Raw genomic sequence first — 27,958 nt, forward strand, 5'->3', positions numbered from 1 at the left:
ATGATTATCTAAATCATTTTACGAATTGGGTGAAAACGAATATGATGTGCAATACAAAATATACCGTAACAAAAATTATTCCAAACTTGAATTAATCATTCCGTGACGATAGTTTGAACGAGCCAGTCGTGCGAGTGCGAGTCCTATTGTGTGGTGCGTATCCTACCTACGGATCCAAGGCGATCACTGTCGGCGAGGGGAGTAGCTGCTTCTGGCGACGCCAGTGAAGCAGGCTATTGTTATTGCTGCTACCTACAGCAGCAGCCGCAGATAAGTGGCAAAGATTGTTGTATTGTTCTTCCACAGAGTGAGTCTGATTAGTTTGAATTAGTTTTTTTATAAGTTTTTTTTTTCTAATTAGTTTATAGTTATTAGTTCTTAGTTAGCAATAACTATACTTCCAACACCTTGCGATATGATAATGCAGGCGGAGACTGCGGAGGGCAGTGGGCCTCCAAAAGATGGTGGTCGCCCACGATTCTACCATGCATCTTCTCCTGGGCCTTGAGTTGTTTACTTTCGGCAGAAAGTGAAAAGTCAAGATTTTCTCGGCATTAAGCGAGATTTGACGCGTCGTTTTCCGAAAACTGATTTCCATCAGGTGAATCGGAACAAACTACGCATAACCGCACCTACATACAAGGATGCAAACGAAATCGCAAAAGACAATGCCTACCATGTTGAATATTTGGTTTATGTCCCAAATGTTGTGGCAAATGTTTGGAAAGCACAGGGAGGAGTCCTGCCAATAACAAGTTACAAAGTGCGCTTATTGTGGCATGATTCCTCCCCATGGTTTGCAAGAATGCCCGGTGTACAAAAAGCGCACCCAAAAAGTGAAGTGCTCGTTGGTACAGTGCTCCAAGCAGTCGTATGCGGAAATGGTTAAGTCGCAAGACACATCCGCCACAACCACCGCCACGGCTGCTTTTTCAGCTGCCGTTCGAGTAAATGATTACTACGATTCCATTGCCATTGATGAATTGGACTCCGACGTAGCTGATATGGATGATTCTTCGGAGGAACACGTGCCCGAAAAGAGGAAGCAACCGTCTTCCCCGGGATTGTGCCGTAAGAAAGCAAAAGTCATCCACAAAAGCTTGCCAAAATCTGAAGGTAATGGGAAAATTCCGAAGCAATCTATTTTCACTGCTCTTTTAGATCCTAGTTGCAGCAAGACATTTCCGCCATTGCCAAACACCGATGTTTCCAAGAAACATCAGCCTAGGAGAATCAATAAAAAAAAAAAATCCAATTCGCACTTCCAGAAAAAGTATATTAATATTATTCGCCAAAATCGAGATGATCATTATGGTGGCGTTGCTTTGGGGATCAAAAAGTGCTACTCCTTCTACAGAATTTCCATTCCGACTATCAATGGCTTGGAGATCGTCGCTTGCCAAATAAATGTAAGGAATAAAGAAATTGCATAGCTTCTATTTATATTCCATCAAACGCTTCACTTAATCGTCGACAACTTTGGAGCGCAGTCTCCCTTCTATCATCTCCAGTATTAATATTGGGTGATACGAATGCACATGCAATTGAATGGGGCAAAATATATGACGATTATGGGGCGCCAATTTTCTATGATTTATGTGACTATTTAAAACTTGAATATTCTGAACACTGGTGAAGTAACTCGAATTGGATCGAATGGTCAACAAAGCCGTATTGATCTGTCTTTATGTTCAAATTCACTATCATTAGATTGCACGTGGAAGGTAAATCAATGCCATATGCCGATAGTTACTACAATTAAAAGTAGCTATCAACAATGTGAGCCAGTTAATGTTCCTTTCTACCTCACGAAGAACATTGACTGGCAAAAAGTTGCATCGGCGGTAAAAATTGGTATCGAATCAACTGATATTCTTCCAACGCTGGATGAATATCCATTCCTTACCGAATTAATTTAAAAAAGCGCACTAGAAGCTCAGAAACGACGCGTTCCAAGTACATCTGCCATAAGAAGGCCAGCCACTCCTAGATGGGATGATGAACGTACTAAGTTGTATTCTGAGAAATCTGATGCCTTCAAGGCTTTTCGTAAACATGGAAGGTCGAAGCTTTTTAAAGAGTACTTGAGGCTTGAAAGAAAGCTCAAAAATCTTCTAAAGGCTTAAAAACGTAGCTACTGGCGACGTTTTGTCGAGGGACTATCGCGAGAAACCTTAATGACAACACTTGCGGAACCGCATTTTCACCAACGAGATGGAAGAATACTCCAACCGATGGATATTCAATTTCGCAAAAAAGGTTTGTCCAGATTCCGTACCAGCATAACCGCTATTTCGAGCCACTGATCCCGGGTCTTCGGGACCATTCTCAATGCTGGTACTTTCTATGTCTCTTCTTTCATCGAATAACTCTGCTCCGGGATGCGATAACATCAAATTCAATCTTCTTAAAACCTCCCAGATATCACAGAAAGACGATTACTTGAGCTGCATAACTGTTTCATGGAGTACAACATCGTGCCATCTGAATGGCGACAGGTCAAAGTAATAGCTATTCGAAAGCCTGGGAAACCAGCGTTTAATCACAATTCATACCGACCGATTGCCATGCTATCATGCATAAATAAATTATTGGAGAAAATGATCCTCTCAAGAATCGACCATTGGGTCCATTACTGTCTAATACTCAGTTTGATTTTTGTAAAGGTAAAGGAACAAACGATTGTCTAGTGTTGCTCTCTTCAAGATTATGATAGGAGTTCGACTGATCAGGGTAATTATGCTACGTTTCGGCCATGCAGTCTCAGTAATCAAACGATAAAATCAAAATTATCGTTTGATTACTGAGCTGCATAGCCGAAACGTAGCATAGTTGCTCTCTTCAGATATACAGCAATTGGCTTCAGTATTCTCGGATATTAAGGGCGCTTTTGATTCAGTTTCCATAGAAGTACTGTCAGACAATCTGCACAGCAGTGGATTACCCGTTATTTTGAATAATGGATTAAGGATCTGGCTTTCTCAGTCTCTGGGTTGATCAAAACGGCTATATTTTGAGTTGCCCGACGTTTCGACAGGATGTATTCTGTATTTTTCAAGGGAAAGTTATCAGTCAACCGTTTTTTGTTTTAAAATATATGTCTGTTTCATGTTTTTGGGCTTCTTGTATGCACCACAATTTTGGACATTAAAAATAATGGATTGATTAACAGAATGGAAAAACACTGCACACTAAATAATACTCAACGACTATTTAAATTATTTAGCGGAGCCAGTTACGATGACATCGATCACGTAGTTTAGTTATGCTCGGAAAACGACGCCTCCAGAGAGCGACTATTGGATACCCTAGTAATTACGCCAATTGCCCGGATGAGCAGCCGAAATTCCCTCAACCCGAATCCTAAGCCCCGTCCATCCTTAAATATTGTAAACTAACCTCGAGTCATCACGAGTACGCTGGCTCCTACCCCTCTCTTACTAACTGGAAAAAAATGACATTGATTGTATATATCACAAAGAAACATGGCTCTGTAAAGTGTTATACACTGAGCCTACCAAATAATAGAACTTGAAAAAAACCGACTCGTGCAGACGTGAAAATAAAAAAGTGAGAAACCAAGAAAAGTAAGACCGCGTGTTTTAGTTATCACAAGTTTTAGGAATGCATTAATTTAAATCGTCGTTAATGTAATAACAGCCGAAAAACGAACCCACCGCAGGAAGAAAAAAGAGTACGAACAACAAGTTATTAGTGAGGCGCAGGAAAAAAATGGAGCAGAACGATATGCGGAGGTTTCATGAGTCTGTCAATGGCGTGCGGAGAAAGACAGCGCCATCTCCCGTCATGTGCAACGACCAACAAGGGAATTTGCTGACAGATAAAACTGAAGTGGCTGCCAGGTGGAAGCAACACTTCGAGACTTTGTTGAATGGAGGAAGTGACGGTGCATCGGTGAACAGAATAAATATTAGCGACGATGGACAAGCTGTGGAGTCACCTACACTAGATGAGGTTAAAAAGCTGTCAAAGAGCTGAAAAACAATAAGACTGCGGGAAGGACCAGCTCCCGGCTGAACTTCTCAAACATGGCAGTGAGCAGCTTTATGAAGTTCTGCACCATATTAAGTCGAAAATATGGGAAGACGAGGAAATGCCTGCTAGCTGGTTGGACGGCCTCATTTGCCCTCTCTTTAAGAAAGGGCACAGACGCGCCAATTACCGAGGAATAACCCTCCTTAATTCGGCGTACAAAATTTTGTCCCGTATTCTGTTCAACAGATTGAGACCGCTTGAAGAGTCCTTCGTCGGCGAATACCAAGCAGGTTTTCGTGAGGGCCGATCAACGACGGATCAAATGTTTACCCTGAGACAAATCCTTGATAAATTCCGGGAGTACAACTTGCAGACACATCATCTGTTTATTGATTTCAAGGCGGCGTACGATTCAGTGAAACGGAATGAATTATGGCAAATTATGCTTGAACATGGTTTTCCGGCGAAGCTGATACGGCTGATTCGTATAACGTTGGACGGATCGAAATCAAGTGTAAGGGTTGCGGATGAAATATCGACGTCATTTGTTACCTTAGATGGATTAAAGCAGGGTGATGCACTCTCGAATCTACTGTTCAATATAGCGCTCGAGGGAGCGATTAGGAGAGCTGGTGTGCAAAAAAGGTACCATTATCATAAAATCGCATATGCTCCTGGGATTTGCGGACGATATCGATATTATCGGAATTGATCGCCGTGCCGTGGAAGAAGCTTTTGTGCCTTTTAAGAGGGAGACAGCGAGGATTGGACTCACGATCAATACCAGCAAAACGAAGTACATGGTCGCTGGCAATCAACGTGGGTTCATTAGTGGTGGTGGTAGCGAAATGGTGCTGGATGGTGAACATTTGAAGTGGTGGAAGAATTTGTGTATCTTGGAACATTAGTGACGTGCGATAATGATGTTACCCGCGAGGTGAAAAGGCGTATTTCAGCTACAAATAGGGATTATTACGGACTTCGTAACCAGCTTAAGTCCCGTAGTCTGCAAACAAAAACAAAACTCGCGCTGTATACTACTCTGATTCTTCCGGTGGCTTTATACGGCCATGAGACATGGACGTTAAAGGAGGCTGATCGGAGAGCTCTCAGGTGTTTGAGCGTAAGGTGCTGCGGACAATACTCGGCGGTAAACAGGAGAACGGTATCTGGCGGCGTCGCATGAATCACGAATTGTACCAGGTGTATAAAGGGCTGGATATTATTAAGCTTATACAACACGGCAGACTACGGTGGGCTGGCCACGTTGTTCGTATGCCGGAAGAACGTCAAGCGGAGATAATATTTAGTAGAGAACCCAGAAGAGGCCGCAGGCTTCGTGGAAGGCCGCGTACACGATGGCTTTTTGCAATTGAAGAGGACCTGAGGGCGCTCAATGTTCAGGGCGACTGGAAGCGATTGGCCCAGGATCGAGTCCAGTGGAGAAGGATACTCCATTCGGCGTAGGTTCATCGAAGAGCTGTAGCCCATCAAGTATCAAGTAAGTAATGTAATAATATATATTACCTGATTGTTTGTTTCAATAATCAATCTTCTGTATACATAAAAATGAATTTCTGTCTGGCTGAAACTTATAGACTCGGAAACTACTGAAGCGATCGGCGTGAAAATTTGTATGCAGAGGTTATTGGGGCCGGGAAAGGTTCTTAAGATGGTTCGAAACCCCTCCCCACTTCGGAAAACACCAATTTCTTCATAACTCGATAATTAATCAAGAAAAAGGAACCAAATCTGGCATGTGGAGGTTTTGGAAGGGAAGATATGTTTCTGTGGCAGTTCGAAAGGGGGGCCGCATAACTCGAGATCTAATCAGAGAATAAATCAATTTTAATCGAAACAAAGATCGTCGGGTCTTCTAGCTGAAAACAAACTTCTTAGTCCAAGTAATTGATTACAGAGCGGTGTTCTAATGTGCGGTATTGTGTATAAATAAAATAATGTAACATTTTGGTAACAACAACCATTTTTTTAAATAAACAACGATTAGCCGTATTCAATCAAATTTTGCAGTTTGTTTCTAACTACAAAAAGTGTCTGTTTAAACCAAAACCAAGGTTTTAAAACATCCAAAAATTAGTTTGAAACAGCCATAATGTGTGTTTGATAATCAACCAATGTTTGTTTCAAACATAAGACATTTGTTTCCGTGTACAAACGAGTTTTTCTTCTTAGTGAAACGAAATTAGTGGAAGCCCAGTTTTCCTAGAACTGTTGAAATTGTGCAACAATCGAAAAAAAAAAGTTTTCATGACTGTGAAGAACGTATTTCCAGCCCATTGTTAACATTAAAAGAGATAGCAATTTACCAGTAATCGCTTACAATCCTTTAGCATAGAAAGGGTTTGCAGAAATGCATTCTACCGCGACAGCGACCGTAAAAGTACAAAGGTGAGGAATAGTTTCTCGCATTCCAGTTAAAGACTATCTCTCCTAGATGCAGTGTCGCGAAACGCTCCGCGAAATTGCAATGAAGACAGAAAGCTGAGACAGCACACATTTTGTAATAAGAAGGAAAATGTCTTTTATTTTGCTTGCCACGCGCGAAGCTGCTCGGCAAGCTCTTAAGGTTCCCCCAAACACACACGATGCGACGCGATTCTATGGCTTGGCGACTGCGATTCTGTCGCCGTTGGTATGGAAGCGTCAATGGAACATAGCCTGCAGCGACCCAACGAGAGAATCGCGGCGACTAGTTGTTAAATCGTTTAGCTCTGGGGGAGCCTGGTTTGCAGAAACGCTGCTCTATTTTACTTTGTAGGAAATTAATCTGAAGCACACAATCGTGCAACGGTAGCAGCTCGAGTGGAATTGATTTCTGGAGAATACCTACCGACTGGCATACAACACAGCAAGCAATTGGATGAGCAAGCGAATTTTAATCAAACAAAAGTAGGGTTACGGATGGTATTTCCGGCACAGGCTCAAAATCCAAAGATAGAAACATCATTTTGACAAAACTCCTCCATTATCACGTGTGCTCACTCCAGAATTTGCAGCTAGTTGAAACTGAGCTTAAAGAAGAAAATACGACTTTAAAAGGGTGTGCCAAAGCGCAATAGTCTGCCGGGTATACCTGCCGGTACCCTAGTTTGTAGCAGAAATTTCGAACAAATTAATTGCTATTTTGACACAAAGACTCAGAAGCTCACAATGAAACGCATGCATAGGTCTGACATAATATTCGATGCCATTTATCAATCGCTTCAAATCGGGTTAGTAAGCCACTCGCAATGGCAGTATAATTATCTACTAATTGAGATTGCATCTAAACTGAACTGAAAGCACTAATTGAATAAGTCTTTTAACACAACTGCTACAGAGAATGAGTTTTTGTGAACTACATTGGTTCAACTTTGGATAGCATCCAACTCGAAATAAGCCAACCCAATGCTACTGCATTATTTAGGCTGAACTCAATCAGTTATAGTTTGTACATTGTGTAATGTCTTCATTGTAGTCCCATGTGCGATGGCTAGTAGAGAAGACATCTAATTAAACGCAATCCCCTTATGCACGATGTTGGATACGTTTTAGTTTGTAATTATGATTCCAATTTAGAAGCCAATAGAAAGATATGTAATTCTCGAAAGATCTTCGAATCAAAAAATTAGGGTTGTGTATTAGAAGCAAAAGTATAGTTGAGAAACGTTTAGTTTCGCTTGGCTTAACTTCGACTTCGCACAAATATATCTAAAAGATTTTATTTATGTTTCCATCTCCGTGATTGATCTCAATCAGTAAAATCCGTCAACACATCAACTGAACTAACTGGGTCTGGGATTACAAAACTAACCATATTATTACTATTATATCATTCAGTATACCCCCAATAACCCCCAACCAATGTTGCAAGTAGAAACAGCTTCGCACAAATCCTTCTATAAAAACACTAGATATTTATTGTTACTATTCCATACAAAACAGAAAAGAATACTTTTGGACGGTTCATATTTCGCAATACCTGTCAGCATCGCCAACGGCCTGATACCAACCTAAATTGCTCATGTCCTGATTTGCAACATTCTCGAGCTAGTCCCACCATCAGCCAGCAATCATGAAATAAACTGCCACCACACCAGCATCAGTAGGTAGTCGTACGCCTAGCACGGGGTATACTCATTTTAGTGATTGACCATTAAACAATTTGACTGCTCAGCACCGGACCAATATGTGGCCTCCCAGTTGCCCACAGGTCCAGCAAGTGACACATATTGCACAATTGGACGATGAGACATTTGAAAACGACTACTGGTCATAGCCAACCAGACTGGATCGTTTCAGCATCAGGCGTAGAGAACGGAAGAGAAGCATATGTTCCGCTGCCATGATTGGAAATGAAAAAATGCGCTATGCTGTATTTCAAAATTTATTCACCTGACATCTGACAATAGGAACTTGACATGAGCATCCGTAGTCACTCTATCGACGTATGGCCAGCGAGCAATAATGGAAAAGTTTCAATATGACAATAGTATTGAACGCAGATAATGAAAAGTATCATATTCAAAAGTTTTATATGAACACGGAAATGCGAGTTGTTATGCTGAATATGAGTATTTTTTTAGAAAGATGAAGGCAAATCTGCAAACAGATACCTGAAATTATCACTCAGGGAGTGGGGTTGACAAATGACCCACCCAAGTAGCGAAAGATTACTAGAGTTACCCTCTCTGCTAATACCCTGGTTCCCCCAGGAACTGCATCCCAGCATTACTTCTGGGCCATAGGCAGTACTTAATGTACTCGCTCATTCACGCTCACAAAGGCACTCATCCCGTATGAGGGTAACTTGAGTGCTCTCTCTAACATACCTTCTGACACACCATGACACTCTATCTGACGTACCCAATGAGTCTTACTTGGATGCTCACCACTAACGTACCTCGTGAGTCTAACTTGAGTGCTCACCATACCAACTGATTCACGCTCTAGCACACCAATTTGAGACTTATTCGGGTGCTCACTCTAGCACACCCTGCCACTCCTCCTGGCACACGCTCTGACATACCATTTGGGACTTCAGGGGTTAGACAAAAAGGTTGAGATACGTAAAATTATGTCGAAATTCAAATCAGCATAACTTTGCGTAGAATAATCCGATTTTGATAAAACCAGGACCATCAAAAGCAGACACTCTTCTGTATACTGTTCACCTACAGAATTTGAGATTGATTCTTGGCCAGCGGAGATGTTCCGGGTTTTCCGAGGGTATGTTCAAGATGCATTTTTCCATTGCTTGTCATTTTATGTGACGTTTACTTTCATCATGTCTTATGCTTTCTCCAAAAATTAGAACTAATATGCCGACCAATGGTAGAGGGGTCCCATGGCGTAGTTGGCTACATGCCTTACAAGCGGATTATCATGGGTTCGATTCCCAGCCTCCACCAAAACCCTCTTCAGTCGCCGGATCCGCAGCCCATACGGTGGCGTTTGGGCTGCCTGATGACGACTGAAAACCTGTTCTTATCGGAGGCATTCCTCCAACGTTACCCGGATAAATGGCAACCGAACAATGCAACGATCATTGGATGCACGGCATGGATAAACGGACACAATGGACTCACGATGAGATCAACTGGCAACGACAACAATAAATTAGTAATGAAAATCTAAAAATAGTTCAGTAACACAGAATGCCTATCAAATAAAGAAAGGAATAAAAAATACAAAATGCCGACCAATGGTGGTTGTAGATCTAGAATCCATCAAATCTACGCATAGATAAGGCTATTTCCGTAAAAGCGGTTCCGGAAACATGATGAAATGATAACAGATCGGAATAATGCAAAAATGAGTATCTAACTTCATGACTTTACGAGACGATGATTACAGAAATATTCACAAAATGATAATGTCCACTGCCTCCCTTATAGCAGGTTCCAAGGTCCTTCCAGCAGGGGCCGGTTTTGGCACCATCTGAAACCATGCATCTTGAATATAGGACCATGCACGATATATATAGGATCTCTACTAAACATACATTTTGAGGACTGTATTCTCTGAGGACTGACTCTCTGGCCAAATTGTAATAGGTTCCGGGTGTTCTGCGAAAGTGACCTTCGGTCAGGATGTATGGCCAATCCCGTACCGTTTTCACGAATATGGCCATTTCTCTGCGTATACCTATCGGATTTTCGATCTGCCAGCATTGGCCAGCATACTAGTTCTAGTTTCTGGAGAAAGCTTAAAACATGATGGCATTACTGCCGTAATCTGGAAAAGTGACGTAACAGCCATTTTACAACATGCATGTTTTCCATTTTTCTGTTAAAGAGCTCGATGAGTAGTACTCGTTAACACCATTTTTGGAAAATGGCGTATACGTCACTTTTTCAGATTACGGCAGATTAAGCGTCACATAAAGGATCGCGTGGTCGGCCGAATTATTGTGTTCTGCATTGCGCGGCCGGTAATAAAATTAATCAGTTCTGTGCGTGATCTCTCTTGTTTCGGACAGCAGAACGATCGCGCGGTCGGCCGAATTATTGTGTTCTGCATTGCGCGGCCGGTAATAAAATTAATCAGTTCAGTGCGTGATCTCTCTTGTTTCGGACAGCAGAACGATCGAGCGGTCGGCCGAATTATTGTGTTCTGCGTTGCGCGGCCGGCAGTAAAATTAATCAGTTCAGTGATCTCTCTTGTTTCGAGGCGGGCTTGGTAGTCATATGGCTACTGCTTCTGCCTCATACGCAGAAGGTCATGGGTTCAATCCCAGGTCCGTTCCATTCTCCTACTTTTTATCTTTCTCTTTATTTCTTATGTTCTATCAATCGCTAGAACTGGAAATGGACTTCCATACCGTTTCCATTACTATTCCTATACCTTCAACTTGAGTATTCTAACAGTAATCTGCTAGAATTGGAAATGAACTATAGAGCTCGTTTCCTACATCCAATTAGAAAATCCATCAGTTACCTTCTCCTATCTATCACATTGGCAGCTCGTTAACCAAGACGGACCCCTGCCTCTCCAACCTAACCCAGAAATTCCAACAAATTCCGCATGAACTCGTGGCAAGTGCAGAGGTATATTCGGCTTGCAGTGGGCGAGTGATTGCATTATCATTTCCTCCCCTTCCCTACATTGACTTGCATTCTGACGTGGCAGGCGCCAGTATGACCTAACAAATGAGATCACCAGTACTTGTACATTGAAGATGTGTGCTAGTCCCAAGCAAACATCTGTTGGTTCCCTGTGCAAGAACAGCTGATCTGGTCATAATGGAGTAGCAACTACGAGCAGTCAATCAAGCTCAAGCTCAAGCTCAAGCTCAAGCTCAAGCTCAAGCTCAAGCTCAAGCTTACGGCAGATTAAGCGTCACATAAAATGACTAGCAGAAGAAAAAATGCAATTTTAACATACCCTCGGAAACCCGGAATATCTCCGGTGGCTAATGGCCAATCTGAGGTTGTATCGGAACAGTATAATAGAAAAGTTTCCGCGTCCGATGGACCTGGTTTCATTAAAATCGGGTCATTCTACGCAAAGTTATGCTAATTTGAACTTCGACAAAATTTTGCCTTTCTCAACCTTTTTGTCGAACCCCTGTATTTAGGTTCTCACTTCTGTCATGCCATGCGAGGCTGACTTTGGTGCTCACCTCTAACATACCACATGAGGCTGACTTGGATCCTCCCTCTACTCTTCTCTGCCATGCCTCGAGGTGTCGATACCGATGGACCAACAGTTCTACGCTACGACCCTCCTACCTCGGCATGTACAGTCCATACTAACACCTGTGCGCTCACTCTTCTGCCATGCCTCGTGGTGGCAACTGCGGTTGTCACCCGCTGCGACACTCTTACCTCGGCATGTGCAAACCTCTCATTCACTTCCCCTCGCTCAGCCTCTTTTCGCTCTAACTAACCAATCACAAGTTAGTCATGCTTGTCGACTGCTGCTCGGCGCAACAGATTCTCTGCAAACTGCAATCAATCAATCAATCTGAGTCGAAACTGCGTTTCACTTCTCCACCGCTTGGCACATGTTCTGGATAAGAGTATCCGAGGTTGTGTCCCGACCGAAAACGTCTAGCATAGCTCTTCTTTCGGCGTCGAAACGAGGACATACAAACAGTATGTGCTCTGCAGTTTCATCAACACCTGGACAGACGGGGCTCTCCGCGTGCTCAAACTTGTGGAGGTACTGCCGGAAGCAGCCATGGCATGACAGGAATTGTATCAGATGGAAGTGAACTTCCCCATGGGGTCTCCCCACCCAGCGCGATATGTTAGGTATCAGCCGGTGGGTCCACCTACCTTTAGAAGAGTTATCCCACTCGCGCTGCCATCTGGCAACCAAAGTCACCCTGATGCGTTCGCGGGCTCCTCTGGTGCTACGTAGCTCGAAACACTCCTCGTCTTCCCAGATGACCAGCCCGACTGGCATCATGCTCGTAATCGCACAGGCTGCATCGTGTGATATCGTGCGGTAGGCAGATATCACTCTGAGACACATCTAGCGGTACGCGCCCAGGAAGGGCCGCCGTACCTAAGAATAGATACGGCAACGCCTGCCGGTAGCCTACATCTACTGGCACACACCTTGGAACTGTTGGACATCATTCTCGATAATGCCGCAATAGCAGTCGAAGCCCTCTTGCACGCATAGTCGACATGGCTGGCAACGGTCAGCTTGTCATCTATTACGACCCCAAGGAGCTTCAAACTCCGCTTTGATGCGATCGCGACTTCATCCACGTGAATCACTGGATGTTGAACCGACTTGCGGTTTGGAACAATAAAAGTTACAAGTTATTCATTGTAAACGAGAAAATATTTTACTTGCGATTTTCACTGCTTGGTTACATTCGGAAGGAGGGCTAGGTTTTGGAACCTTATTTGCGTGTGACGTTGCTACCAAGTTGGGCAGTAAAATAAATCCTCCGGTGGATGGATTTTGGTAGCCGACGGGATGACAAATCATGGCTGCGATGGATGGCGGAAGGAACGTGGAGGAAAACGGATCGATCTGGAGGGTTCGCGCGAAAAACGAGGGAACGATCAACGATCATAGACTATACGCCCAAACGGATCGTAAAAAGTGTTTCTGAAAAAATCGAGTGAGTGAGTCAAGCGAATAAGCTAACAGCCATACGATACTGGACCGATAACGTGGTAGTGCCGAGATAGTGCAGTAGTTTTTGTACGAGGAAGGCTCCGGCCGTTGCCGCCATTACGATTGTACCAGTTCAGTCATCACCCTACCAAATAGCCGTGCAGCCTATTCTGTCCTCCGCTCTCGTGTGGCCATTGCAAACAAGAACCAGCTACTCGTTTAGAGATGCGACCTTCCTTAAACGGCCATTGAATCTCGTCAACCTGTTTTGGGTTCCCGTTTCGAGCGGCTTTAGACGATCCCCACCGGTGTGTATCCAAATGAGTGTCTAGTACAGTGGTTCTCAACCTTTTTCAAGAGAGGTACCCCTTCAAACTTTTGCATTAATTGAGGTACCCCCTATTTTTTTGCCGTAAATTAAAATAAGCGTAGATAAGATATATGAAAAACGACCCTAAAAACTAACGGGATTTATTGCGCCACTTGAAAGGCGGGTTTCGGGCCACTTGAAAGGAGACTTTTTAAAAAGAATTTCGAGCCTCTCCAAGGGAAGCTTTCTAAGGGAGACCTTTAGCGGCTTTCGAGCCCTTGAACGGGGGTTCCAGAGCCGTTTGATAGGAGGCTTCCTATCCTCTTGAAGGGAGCATTCACAGACAGGCTTCACAACCTCTTGAAAGCGGCTTTCGAGCCACTTGGAAGTACGGTTCCAATGTTCTTGGAAGATTATTTCGCACCTCTTGAAGGGAAGCTTACGAACCTCTTAAAGGGAGACTTCCGAGCTTGATAAAGGGAGGCTTATGAGCTTCTTGAAAGGAGGCGTTTGAACCTCTTGAAAGAGGTTCCCGAATCTCTTGAACGGCGGATTTCGAGCTTTTCAAGAGGGCTTCAGATTCTCTTGAAAGGCGGTTTTCGAGCAACTTAAAAGGAAGCTTTTGAGTTTTTTGAAAGTATGCTTCCAAGCCTCTTGAAAGAAGAATGTCGAGCCTCTTTAAGGGAGGCTTCCAAGCTTCTTGAAGAGAGCCTTCTGGGCCTCTTGAAAGGCGGCTTTCGAGCCCTTGAAAAGGAGCTTCAGAGCCTCTTGATATGAGGCTTATGATCCCCTTGAAGAAAAGCCACTGAGCATCTTAAAGGGAGGCCAACAAAGCCTCTTGAAAGCGCCTTTCGAGCCTCTTACAAGGCTTCTGAGTGTCTTGAAAGTACGCTACGAAGCTTCTTGGAAGAAGAATTTCTCTTCCTCTCTTGAAATGAGGCTTCCGTGCCTCTTGAAAGTCGTTTTTTTAAAAAAAGACTTCCAACTTGAAACGAGGCTTCCGAGTCTCTTGAAAAAAGGCTTCAGAGCCTCTTGAAAGGCAGCTTCCGAGCCTCTTAAAAGGAGGCTTGTAAGAATCTTGAAAGAACGCTTCCGAGACACTTGAAAGTCGGCTTTTCAGTCACTTAAAAGAAGGCTTTTTAATGGAGGCTTATGGGCTTCTTGAAAGGAGGCTTCCAAACCTCTTGAAGGAGGTTTCCAAATCTTTCGAAAGGAGGCTCATGAACCTCTTGAAACCTCGAGCTGCTTGGATGGAGGCTTCCGAGAAGCGTAGAAGGATGCTTCCAATTATTTTATCACGAAGCAACTAAGCTTTTCGAAAAAATAGCCTTCATGCCTCTCAAATGGAGGTTTCAGTACTTTCAGACTTTAGATTTTAGTTCAGAAGCATGTTGTTAACATATTATTTAATATTTTGTATCGAATAGGTAGATTGCATTGAAGATTTTTTAAATTTGTTCTTTCAACGTTTTGTCCTTTTGATCTTTTGTAGCACAGCCCTTTATACACTGTGCTTGTCTGGGAGGACAGGATTCAATAGGCTTTGATTTAGTAATCGCCATGCATATTATGTACAAGACAAAGTTTTGAAATAAAAAAATACACAATTATCAAAACATTATTAATATGTTCTGATTGGAATTGTAATACATCCGCCATTACGCATTCTTGCCCGAGGTACCCCTTGGGGCAAGCAAAGGTACCCCCAGGGGTACATGTACCCCAGGTTGAGAACCGCTGGTCTAGTATATGAACGAATTGCATTCATATTTTATTTACGCACCGGTTGTTTCTATCAAGGTTGTTGGAGTTCATGTTTCATGTTTGTTCATCTCCATGTTTCGCACCGGTGGTGAATATCCGCGGTTGCTATAACAAACCCAGAATAAAAAAATCAGGAAAAATATTTATAAATATTTATTATTTATTTTCAAATCTTTCAGGATGCGCTCCAACTTTTTTAATACTAGTATGTGCGTAATGCATTTTATGATTATCAGATTAGTTCGACACACATCTGCTTGGTGGCGCTAGCTTACATACAACAATTTAGTGAGGTGGATATCTCGAGATCTATAAGACTTGGAAAGAGCGAGGGAAAAAGTTAGAATGTTGCCGTCTTCTACAAAGTTATCCGGATGGTTGGAACCATTGACATGGACGCAAGTTAGACGCCAAGTGTTTCAAACTAAACTTGATGACTTCGACCATCCGAACAATTTTGTAGAATACGACAATATTCTAAAAATTTCAGAATTCGAGATATCTAACCTATCAGGTTATTTATTATACACTAGCACCGTCAAGCGGTTATATTTCGAACTATACTTGCTTTCGTCATGATGGTTTAGACCACCCGAACAACTTTGTAGAAAACAGGAAAAATCTAAAAATGTCAGATTTCGAGATATCCAACCTATCAGGTTATTTCATATTCACTAGCACCACCAATCAGTTGAAATCCAAACTAAACTGACCACCATCACAATAGTTTTGATGATAAATAAAGCCCCAAACGCAATACAACGGAACGGCGACGGAAACGGCAAATTTGACAGAAAATATATGGACTAACTGTTTCCGTTTCCGTTGTATTGCGTTTGGGGCTTAACCGAACAAGTTTTCAGAAGACGGCATATTTTTCATTTTTATTTTTCTTTATTTTTCCGTGTGATGGTTTACCCAACGGTTGGAGCGGGTCGCCAAATTTGCCAACTCGCTATTCATCCAAGGTTGCGTTTACATTTCCCAAACCCGTTTACCAACGACCGGTGCGAGTTCGCGTCATGATAGAGGTTGCTATTTTGGCTTTATTCACGCACTGGTGGGGATCGTCTTAGCAAGCCTGAACCAACGGCTCGTTGAGGGATGCCGTGTGCCGGAAACCATTTTGTTTGACCAGCTTATCGCCATTATGTGTGAACACCTTCCACGCGACGCCCTTCATCGGCGAAAGATTATCCCTCCCTACAACAAGTTACCAACACGTACCCTACTAGACCAGTGAGTGATAACATTCTTGATCATGTCACATGCTCCGAGTCCCTTAGCAATAACGTAGTCAATGAAACAATATTTTCTGATATGAGTGACCACTGCTTTGTGCTTTCAACGTTTCAGAACTTTAAAACAGTATGTAATCGTACTTTGGAAAAGATCGTAATAGATTACACACAACTGAATGAACGCTTCATTACTGCAGTTCAAGATCTTCCTACTGGATCTGCTTCAAATCAGTTACAATACATCATTAACCTCTATCAAGATTTGAAAGAGATATGTTCGAGAAAAGTTTCAGTCCAAGCGAAGGTCAAAGGTAGTTGTCCTTGGATAACATTTGATGTTTGGGAACTAATGCAGAAGAAAGACAAATTACTGAGCAAAAGCAAGAAATATCCTCAAAACTATCAAATACAGGAGCAACTTACAGGAGTATCTCAAAGCTTCTACAGCGTGCAAAAGAATATGCTAAACGATCTTTCTATGGTAAACTTCTCCGCGATCCAAATCCGCGAAATATGTGGAAGACATTGGACCAACTGTTGGGCCGTAAGACAGATGAATTTCAACATATCGAACTTGAATACTGTGGTTGTAAATTCAAGGATCCCCGTGAGGTAGCTGAAACATTCAACAAGTTTTTTAGTAGCGTCGGACCCCAGCTGGCCTCTCAGATTACAAGCCTGCGAGAGATAAACAAGTTTGGAAGTTTAGCACCTGTTAGCCGTTCGATATACCTGAGGCCCACAACTAGACAGGAAGTGATCGTGCAGATTTAAGAGTTAGATAGCTCCATAAGCGCCGGCCCTGACGAAATCCCCCCATCTTTCGTGAAAACATACTACCGCATTTTTGCTCCAATAAATGCTGACGTATTCAATGAGAGCATCGCATCTGGTGGCTACCCGGACTACTTGAATATTGCCAGAGTGATACCAATCTTCAAATCTGGCTCAAAGAAGGGCCCTTCTAACTACACACCAATCTCTGTTCTTTCCGTCATTAGCAAAGTGCTCGAGCGCCTCCTTGTTTGTAGACTGACTGATTTTTTTGAGAATTCATGATGTTCTCTATCAATATCAGTATGGCTTTCGTTCTGGTTCGAATACTCTAACTGCAACTAGTGATTTAGTGGATGAAATACGTGATGCAATGGACAACCGTAAAGTAGCAGGTGTGCTGTTCCTCAAGAAAGCGTTCGATACAATTGATCACGAAGTTCTACTACGAAAGCTTGATAATTATGGCAAACAGGTTAATACGAAATTATCTGTCAGGGAGAAAACAATTTATATCTGTTCAGAAATCCTCCAGTGGCCTTCTGAATCCAAAAGTAGGAGTACCGCAGGGCAGTAATTTGGGTCCTGCTATCTTCCTGTTATCTCCTATCTTGTCTCGATATGGGGTACAGCTAGTAAAACCAAGCTTAAACAAATTCAGACGACACAGAACCGTTGTCTTAAGATTATTTATAATAAACCGAGGCTCTATTCATCCATCGCTCTGTATTCAGAGGCCGCACGATTAATTCTACCAGTTGCTGACCTACGAGACCTCCAAACTCTAATACCAATCCAGAACCTATTACATAATCCATAAGCGCTACATAATCAAAAATTCCCACGTAGTACTCACCGCTAATAAAACCAGAAATCCTCCCATACCTTAATCGTTGGTCGTCCGAATACCGGGTTTGGGAAAAGTCTACTAGCTACTATGGTAAAACAAAGTACCTACAACTCTTTACCAACAGCTATAAGAAACGAGCTAAACCCTCGCAAATTCAAACAAAGTGTTACTGTATGGATAAATAAATCGAATTGAAAGCTACATTTTGTAGATAAATGAATCCAGTGCAATGTTCCTAACAATCGCTCTAAGCTCCCTTCAAAGAGTTCCTTCTCAGTGGGAACTTATCTTCCGTCGAACCGACAGAGGCACCGACAACAAGGGTGGTTTTAATAATAAAGATGGCGAAATGGTGACCCAAGAGGATACGATCTTCATCCAGGGTATGACCCCGGAAATGACCGAGGATAAAATTGCCGAACGTTTCGGATCGATTGGCGAACGCACCAGATCTGGATGTACAAAGATAAGGAAACTGGCGACATGAAGGGCGAAGCCACCGTCACTTATGAGGACGCGAACGCTGCCCAATCCGCCATTGGATGGTTTGACAACAAAGAATTCAACGGATCCGTCGTGAAGGTCTCGCTAGCCCAGCGTTACAACACCTGACAGAACAAGGGCGGAAGCCGTGGCAGTTTCAACAAGGGCGGATTCGGAGGAGGCCGTTGTGGTGATCGCGGAGGCTACGGAGATCGGGATGGTGGTGACCGTGGCAGCTCACGAGGAGGCGATCAGGGTGGTGGCCGTTTCGGTAGTGGAGGTGGTGGAGGAGGCGGTGGCAGCCAGGAACGTGAAGGAGATTAGACCTGTGAAGAGTGCAGCAATAAAAATTTTGCCTGGTGAAACCAGTGCAATCGGTGTAAGGCTCCGAAGGGTGACTGCGCCGCTGGAGGCGGTGGCGGTGGAGGTTTTGGAGGCCGAGGAGGTGGTAGAGGATCGTTTGGAATTGGCCCACGTAACAGCGGCGGAGGTGGTCGCGGTGGTTTCGGAGGCAATCGCGATGGAGGATTTGGTGGCGGCGGTGGTGGTGCCATGCGTGGAAATGACAGAAATCGCGATCAGCGACAACGGCCGTACTAATCCGGGATTAGAAGATATTCCATATTAATAATATAAGATACAAATCGGTCTCACACGTTCATCGCTAGGCCACCCTCTAAAAATAAGAGAAACAATCACCAGCACTCATGTATAATTGCTTGAAATTCCTAATCGAATTAGGTACTTGACGACAACACAGTATGAATACGGAAAATTTTCTTGCTTCTTCTGTTATGAGTTCTTCCCTGTTCTAAGGGAAGGCTCTGAGAATTATTTTTACCCTTAGGAATTCATGACCCTGCTGAATAACACAACTGTAAAACAATTATTTGGTAGGAACAGTCTTCTATGTGTAGCATCTCGATTGAATTGATTATTAAGTCGATAATTGAGGTTTTGGATGTACCGTATGAAAGGTATACAGCAAAATAAAATTTCAAATTTCAAGACGTGATTGAGTGTTACTGCCGCAACCTGTCTGCCACATAGTCATCGTCGTTACCGTGACCCACTTCCACCGGCCTGTCGCATCGCGCCACCCCACGTCGCCGACGTGCCTGTCTACCCGTTCGAGCCCAACCGAGCGACTGCGCGACTGGTGCTGTTTATCCTTCTCCCTCTGCCGCCCGGCGGGATCGACTGTTCAACTACAGATCCATTTCGTAAGTGAATATAAATTCTAAAACTAACTCCCAAATTTCTTAGTCCAAAAACATCCACATTACCTCCATCAACCCTGGGACTCGAGGACTAAAAGATGCCTTGCATGCCCACCCCGTTGACTATCGTTGGTTATAGACTAGTAGTCTGGGGATAAACCCTCTTCTCTTCTAGGACCTGTCGACAGTTCCTTGAGGGCAAGGGGACGTACCAGAAACAGTATCAGGTTGTTGACGATAACCACCTCCGTCTTATGTTGAGCGAGCCCAGGCCTCTAGCGTTCGTCCAATGCGCCACCGTGCTGATCGCGTGATCTTAAAGCGAATTGCTGGATAATCACTATGGGTGTCCACCAGGGTGGCTCAAATTAGTATGGGAAAAACTTTTTTCAATTTGGTTGATGGGCCGCCCTCTTATTCGGTTCTGTTTGATGCCCTGATGCTCTGGACAAAATTTCAGCCAAATCGGTCAACGTTTGGGCGGTGCTAAACTCGTTAGAAGTTTATATGCAAAAATGTATGCAGAAACATCCAAAAACATTGAATTGCAGTTGGTACAACTTACGAAGAAGAACTATGATACTTATTCAGATCTTGAAGAATTTAATACAAAATGATATGCAGAAAACCGCGAGTAGATTAGAGTTTGCCCGGCTAAGTTATTAGCATTTCTCTGAAGTGGGGTTTGAGCAAATTTCGTTTCTTCTACCTTTGAAAAGAAATAAATTCACTCCTACAACACTCCAGTAAAATGCTAATATCTTTGTCTAATAAACTCCAATCTTCTCACGGTTTTCAGCATAACATTCTGTATTTAATTCTACAAGAACTGAATGAGTCTCATTGTTCTTGATCGTAAATTGTGCCGTCCAACTTCAAATCACTGTTTTTGGATGTTTCTGCATACATTTTTGCATATAAACTTTCAACGAGTTTAGCGCCGCTCAAACGTTGACCTATTTGGCTGAAATTTTGTCCAGAGCATCAGGGCATCAAATAGAACCGAATAAGAGGGCGGCCCATCAAAAAATCTGATAAAGTGTTTTTTGATCCACCCTAGTGTCCACCCTCCAGTCCAAGTCTGGTGCCAGTCCAGGACTGACAAACGTTACGTCAATCCAAGACTCGACCCCGTTCCTTCTGAACGTGCTAGCGGAACCATCATTGACTAGCACTGCGTCGAGCTTCGCTAGCGCCTCTAGTAACGTCGGAGCATCCGAAGGTTCTGTTTCAGTTCCATGCTAATGTTCTGCCTTGCGTTCGCAAACTCGATGATGGGGAGACTCCAGTGCTGTTAGTTGCTCCGGTCTCCGCCACCCTGGGAGGAGAGCTCACCATACTCCCCTTGACAAAAGGGTTTACCGCCTCCATGCCTAATTATTTCAAGCTTCACTCCTTGTAATTAGGTCCCCTTGTGGCTGCCGTCGAATTCTCCTGGAATAGTCGCCTTTAATGATCCCATGGTTATCTTTGCATGCCTTACGGCCATGCAAGAGTTGCCACTTACGTAATCAGAGCCAGATCAGCGCAAGTCAGAAAAGGGCATCTGAGCTTACTACTACCCAGCAGGCAAAGCTTAGTGGCAGGATTGGACAGCGTGCTACAAGGCCCGCCACGGTTTCAGGGGACGAAAGACAACCTAGCTATTAGCTCACTCGCCGTTTCGAGTCAGTGTCCTCCGGCTCTACTAAGAAAGTAGAATGTCAGATTGCCAGCCCTGGCTTTCACAATATTACGATAAAAGATATTTTAGTTACTAGATAAAGATTGTCGCTGTCGTCGCTGTCCGGAACATCTTTTGCTGGCGAGGATAGGGGAGCTAAATGTCAAAGAAGGAAAATCCATATGATTTGACAGGTATGTACCACACATGTTTCGGACAGCAGAACAAAGGGAACCGAAACGACAATCTTTATCTAGTAACTAAAATATCTTTTATTACGATATCCAGGACAAGGTCCGTTAACAAGCGGCCAGAATGCCATAATCGGGAACTCGCTGGCATTGACCCTGATGTGCGAATTGGCACTCCTTGGGCTCCTGTGCGGCACACGGTCGCTTTGATGGAGCCTGCTTGCGGACACATGTAGCTTTTTGTAGAGGTTTAACAGAGCCCGCTGCCAAGTCCCACCACGTCCTAGGCAGGCCCCTTAACTCGCAGAGGCCGTGAGGAGGGGTCGTTAAGCTCTTGGACATAGTCCCTGCTGCCCCAATATGAATTTGAGTATGGAGTTTATGCAGTGTTCATACGGTCTGAGGCTTATTTGACCGATTTACAAGCACTCCCAAAAAGAAGTACACTGTATCTGTTCGAGGTTAACAATGATAATGTAAAAGCCCTAGAAGCAGCTTTTTTATAAATTCCTACGAATTTTCCCTGATAACTAGGGAATTCCGAAGAATGAGCATAAAATTGCAATAAAGATCGAATTTAATATTCCACTCTAACTAGAGTCTGACCTTATATTATCAAAATTCAGGATTACGTATCGCAATTTCGGCCTATTTTTGGATACATTTCTTGTGTAAATCTAAAGTTAATGTAACACTGCATGGTGAATGCATTCCTCTCCTGTGCATTATTCTGGATTAGATCAGTAGTTGGCGTTGACCGCGCCAACTGATTGAAATATTTGTACTGCACTGATTCGCAGAGAGAGACCGGATGTGACTCGTTGGCGGGGCGGCATGAGCAAGCAGAAATGAATTTTGTTTCCGAATATGCTGCTCAAATGTCTGTCCTTCATTCTGACGGGGACCACTCTTGTTCGGCTGTCGCTCTTTTCACGTTTCCCGTCGACAAGTGGAAACGGCACCGGCAACGACTGAGTGGGGCGCGTTTCTGTGACAGAGGTCGTCCGGGCTGTCGACCAACTGTCACCCTGGTAGTCGTCGTAGGCCTCGTTACTCTAATATCAGATCGGAACCTGCCCTGCCCATAGACAGGTCCTAATATGGTAACAGATGCCCACATTTGGAAGGAATAGTAACAAAGCGCATGGAACGTCCATTCGAAGCAGACCGAATTGAGCTGGACGAGGCTTTTCAATTGAAGCCGAATGGAATGTGTACAAGCAGGACTTGCGATTCTCAGAACACAGTGCAATCTACGGCTACATCGATACCAATCCAGTGAGCCTCTGTTTTGGCCATAGAGCTATCAATTCTTAATTAGTGAAAGAGATATGTTCTAGAAAAGTTTCAGTCCAAGCGAAGGTCAAAGGTAGTTCTCCTTGGATAACATTTGATGTTTGGGAACTAATGGAACATTGGACCAACTGTTGGGCCGTAAGACAGATGAATTTCAACATATTGGACTTGAATACTGTGGTTGTAAATTCAAGGATCCCCGTGAGGTAGCTGAAACATTCAACAAGTTTTTTAGTAGCATCGGACCCCAGCTGGCCTCTCAGATTACCAGCCTGCGAGAGATAAACAAGTTTGGAAGTTTATCACCTGTTAGTCGTTCGATATCCCTGAGGCCCACAACTAGACAGGAAGTGATCGTGCAGATCGAAGAGTTAGATAGCTCCAAAAGCGCCGGCCCTGACGAAATCCCCCCATCTTTCTTGAAAACATACTACCGCATTTTTGCTCCAATAAATGCTGACGTATTCAATGAGAGCATCGCATCTGGTGGCTACCCGGACTACTTGAATATTGCCAGAGTGATACCAATCTTCAAATCTGGCTCAAAGAAGGGCCCTTCTAACTACACACCAATCTCCGTTCTTTCCGTCATTAGCAAAGTGCTCGAGCGCCTCCTTGTTTGTAGACTGACTGATTTTTTTTGAGAATTCATGATGTTCTCTATCAATATCAGTATGGCTTTCGTTCTGGTTCGGTGCTCTAACTGCAACTAGTGATTTAGTGGATGAAATACGTGATGCAATGGACAACCGTAAAGTAGCAGGTGTGCTGTTCCTCAAGAAAGCGTTCGATACAATTGATCACGAAGTTCTACTACGAAAGCTTGATAATTATGGCAAACAGGTTAATACGAAATTATCTGTCAGGGAGAAAACAATTTATATCTGTTCAGAAATCCTCCAGTGGCCTTCTGAATCCAAAAGTAGGAGTACCGCAGGGCAGTAATTTGGGTCCTGCTATCTTCCTGTTATCTCCTATCTTGTCTCGATATGGGGTACAGCTAGTAAAACCAAGCTTAAACAAATTCAGACGACACAGAACCGTTGTCTTAAGATTATTTATAATAAACCGAGGCTCTATTCATCCATCGCCCTGTATTCAGAGGCCGCACGATCAATTCTACCAGTTGCTGGCCTACGGGACCTGCAAACTCTAGTACAAATCCAGAACCTATTACATAATCCATTAGCGCTACATAATCAAGAATTTCCACGTACTGCTCACCGCTACCAAACCAGAAATCCTCCAACCTTAATCGTTGGTCGTCCGAATACCGAGTTTGGGAAAAAGTCTACTAGCTATTATGGTAAAACAAAGTACAATTCTTTACCAACAGCTATAAGAAGCGAGCTAAACCCTCGCAAATTCAAACAAAGTGTTACTGTATGGATAAATAAAAAGAATTGAAAGCTACATTTTGTAGATAAATGAATATTGCACTGGATTTCCACTGTTCCTAACAATCGCTCTAAGCTCCCTTCAAAGAGTTCCTTCTCAGTGGGAACTTATCTTCCGTCGAACCGACAGAGGCACCGACAACAAGGGTGGTTTTAATAATAAAGATGGCGAAATGGTGACCCAAGAGGATACGATCTTCATCCAGGGTATGACCCCGGAAATGACCGAGGATAAAATTGCCGAACGTTTCGGATCGATTGGCGAACGCACCAGATCTGGATGTACAAAGATAAGGAAACTGGCGACATGAAGGGCGAAGCCACCGTCACTTATGAGGACGCGAACGCTGCCCAATCCGCCATTGGATGGTTTGACAACAAAGAATTCAACGGATCCGTCGTGAAGGTCTCGCTAGCCCAGCGTTACAACACCTGACAGAACAAGGGCGGAAGCCGTGGCAGTTTCAACAAGGGCGGATTCGGAGGAGGCCGTTGTGGTGATCGCGGAGGCTACGGAGATCGGGATGGTGGTGACCGTGGCAGCTCACGAGGAGGCGATCAGGGTGGTGGCCGTTTCGGTAGTGGAGGTGGTGGAGGAGGCGGTGGCAGCCAGGAACGTGAATGAGATTGGACCTGTGGAGAGTGCAGCAATAAAAATGTTGCCTGGTGAAACCAGTGCAATCGGTGTAAGGCTCCGGTGATGGCGCCGCTGGAGGCGGTGGCGGTGGAGGTTTTGGAGGCCGAGGAGGTGGTAGAGGATCGTTTGGAATTGGCCCACGTAACAGCGGCGGAGGTGGTCGCGGTGGTTTCGGAGGCAATCGCGATGGAGGATTTGGTGGCGGCGGTGGTGGTGCCATGCGTGGAAATGACAGAAATCGCGATCAGCGACAGCGGCCTTACTAAACCGGGATTAGTAGATATTCCATATTAAATATAAGATACAAATCGGTCTCCCACGTTCATCGCTAGACCACCCTCTAAGAATAAGAGAAACAATCACCAGCACTCATGTATAATTGCTTGAAATTCCTAATCGAATTACTTGACGACAACACAGTATGAATACGGAAAATTTGCATGCTTCTTCTGTTATGAGTTCTTCCCAATTCTAAGGGAAGGCTCTGAAGAGTTATTTTTAACCTTAGGAATTCATGTCCCTGCTAAACTAAACACAACTGTAAAACAATTATTTGGTAGGAACAGTCTTCTATGTGTAGCATCTCGATTGAATTGATAATTAAGTCGATAATTGAGATTTTGGATGTACCGTATGAAAGGTTGAAACATTGTAAACAAGTGATAAAAATACAGCAAAATAAAATTTCAAATTTCAAGACGTGATTGAGTGTTACTGCCGCAACCTGCCTGCCACATAATCATCGTCGTTATCGTGATTCGTGACCCGCTTCCACCGGTCTGTCGCATCGCGCTATTCCACGTCGCCGACGTGCCGGCCTACCCGTTCGGGCCCTAACAGACCGACTGCGTGACTTCTGTTCATCCTTCTCCCTCTGCCGCCCGGTGGGATCGACCGACTGTAAAACTAACCCCCGAACTTCTTCGTTAACCAAGTCCGCAAACCTCCACATTACCTCCATCGACCCTGGGACTCGATGACTAAAAGAGGCCTTGCGTGCCCACTCCGTTGACTATCGTTGGCTATAGACCAGTAGTCTGGGGTTTAGGACGGTTCCTCTTCTAGGACCTGTCGACAGTTCCTCGAGGGCAAGAGGACGTACCAGAAACAGTATCAGGTTGTTGACGATAACCACCTCCGTCTTATGTTGAGCGAGCCCAGGCCTCTAGCGCTCATCCAATGCGGCAACGTTCTGATCGCGTGATCTTAAAGCGAATTGCTAGATAATCACTATGGGTGTCCACCCTCCAGTACAAATCTGGTGCCAGTCCAGGACTGACAAACGTTACGTCAATCCATGACGCGACCCCGTTCCTTCTGAACGTGCTAGCGGAACCATCATTGACTAGCACTGTGCCGAGCTTCGCTAGCGCCTCTAGTAATGTCGGAGCATCCGAAGGTTCTGTTTCAGTTCCTTGCTGATGTACTGCCTTGCGATCGCGAACTCGATAATGGGGAGACTCCGGTGCTGCTAGTTGCTCCGGTCTCCGCCTCCCTGGGAGTAGAGCTCACCATTAGGGCAGTTGAAATTTCAAAAATGTTCGAAAATTCCAACTCCCATATGTCTATTAGCATCATTTTGATAATATAGGAGTGCTGGCAAAATTTCAGGCAATTCGGTGGCCATTTAGGGGTGGCGCGAAGTCAATTTATGTTTATATGAAATTGGGGGATTTGAACAAATTTTAAGTTTTTCCCATACAAATTTCCATATAAACATAAATTGACTTCGCGCCACCCCTAAATGGCCACCGAATTGCCTGAAATTTTGCAAGGGCTCCTATATTATCAAAATGATGCTAATAGACATATGGGAGTTGGAATTTTCGAATATTTTTGAAATTTGAACTGCCCTACTTACCATACTCCCCTTGGCAAAAGGGTTTACCGCCTCCATGCCTAATTATTTCAAGCTTCACTCCTTGTAATTAGGTCCCCTTGTGGCTGCCGTCGAATTCTCCTGAAGTAGTCGCCTTTAATGATCCCATGGTTATCTTTGCATGCCTTACGGCCATGCAAGAGTTGCCACTTACGTGATCAGAGCCAGATCAGCGCAAGTCAGAAAAGGGCATCTGAGCTTACTCCCACCCAGCAGGCAAAGCTTGGTGGCAGGATTGGACAGCGTGCTACAAGGCCCGCCACGGTTTCAGGGGACGAAAGACAGCCTAGCTATTAGCTCAGTCGCCGTTTCGAGTCAGTGTCCTCCGGCTCTACTAAGAAAGTAGAATGTCAGATTGCCAGCCCTGGCTTTCACAATATTACGATATCCAAGACAAGGTCCGTTAACAAGCGGCCAGAATGCCATAATCAGGATCTCGCTTGGCATTGATCATGACGTGCGAATTGGCACTCCTTGGGCTCCTGTGCGGCACACGGTCGCAAGCAGGCCCTTGCGGACACATGCAGCTTTTTGTAGAGGTTTAACAAAGCCCACGTCCTAGGCAGGCCCCTTAACTCGCAGAGGCCGTGAGGAGGGGTCGTTAAGCCCTTGGACATAGTCCCTGCTGCCCCAATATGAATATGAGTATGGAGTTTATGCAGTGTTCATACGGTCTGAGGCTTATTTGACCGATTTACATGCACTCCCAAAAAGAAGTACACTGTATCTGTTCGAGGTTAACAATAATAATGTAAAAGCCCTAGAAGCAGCTTTTTTATGAACTCCTACGAATTTCCCCTGATAACTAGGGAATTACGAAGAATAAGCATAAAATTGCAATAAAGATCGAATTAAACATTTCACTCTAACTAGAGTCTGACCTTATATTACCTTATATACCTAAATTCAGGATTACGTATCGCAATTTCGGCCTATTTTTGGATACATTTCTTGTGTAAATCTAAAGTTAATGTAACACTGCATGGTGAATGCATTCCTCTCGTGTGCATTATTCTGGATTAGATCAGTAGTTGGCGTTGACCGCGCCAACTGATTGAAATATTTGTACTGCACTGATTCGCAGAGAGAGACCGGATGTGACTCGTTGGCGGGGCGGCATGAGCAAGCAGAAATGAATTTTGTTTCCGAATATGCTGCTCAAATGTCTGTCCTTCA

General features: G+C 44.0%; 2 pseudogenes; both read left to right on the forward strand.

Annotated features, from left to right (window-relative positions):
• Positions 1-18,245: 18,245 nt before the first annotated feature.
• On the forward strand, positions 18,246-19,253 carry LOC134206682 (RNA-binding protein cabeza-like; annotated as a pseudogene).
• A 4,357-nt stretch (positions 19,254-23,610) lies between these two features.
• Positions 23,611-25,521, forward strand: LOC134206684 (RNA-binding protein cabeza-like; annotated as a pseudogene).
• Positions 25,522-27,958: the final 2,437 nt, after the last annotated feature.

This window comes from Armigeres subalbatus, chromosome 1 (genome assembly GCF_024139115.2).
Source record: "Armigeres subalbatus isolate Guangzhou_Male chromosome 1, GZ_Asu_2, whole genome shotgun sequence".
Classification (NCBI taxonomy): Eukaryota; Metazoa; Arthropoda; class Insecta; order Diptera; family Culicidae; genus Armigeres; species Armigeres subalbatus.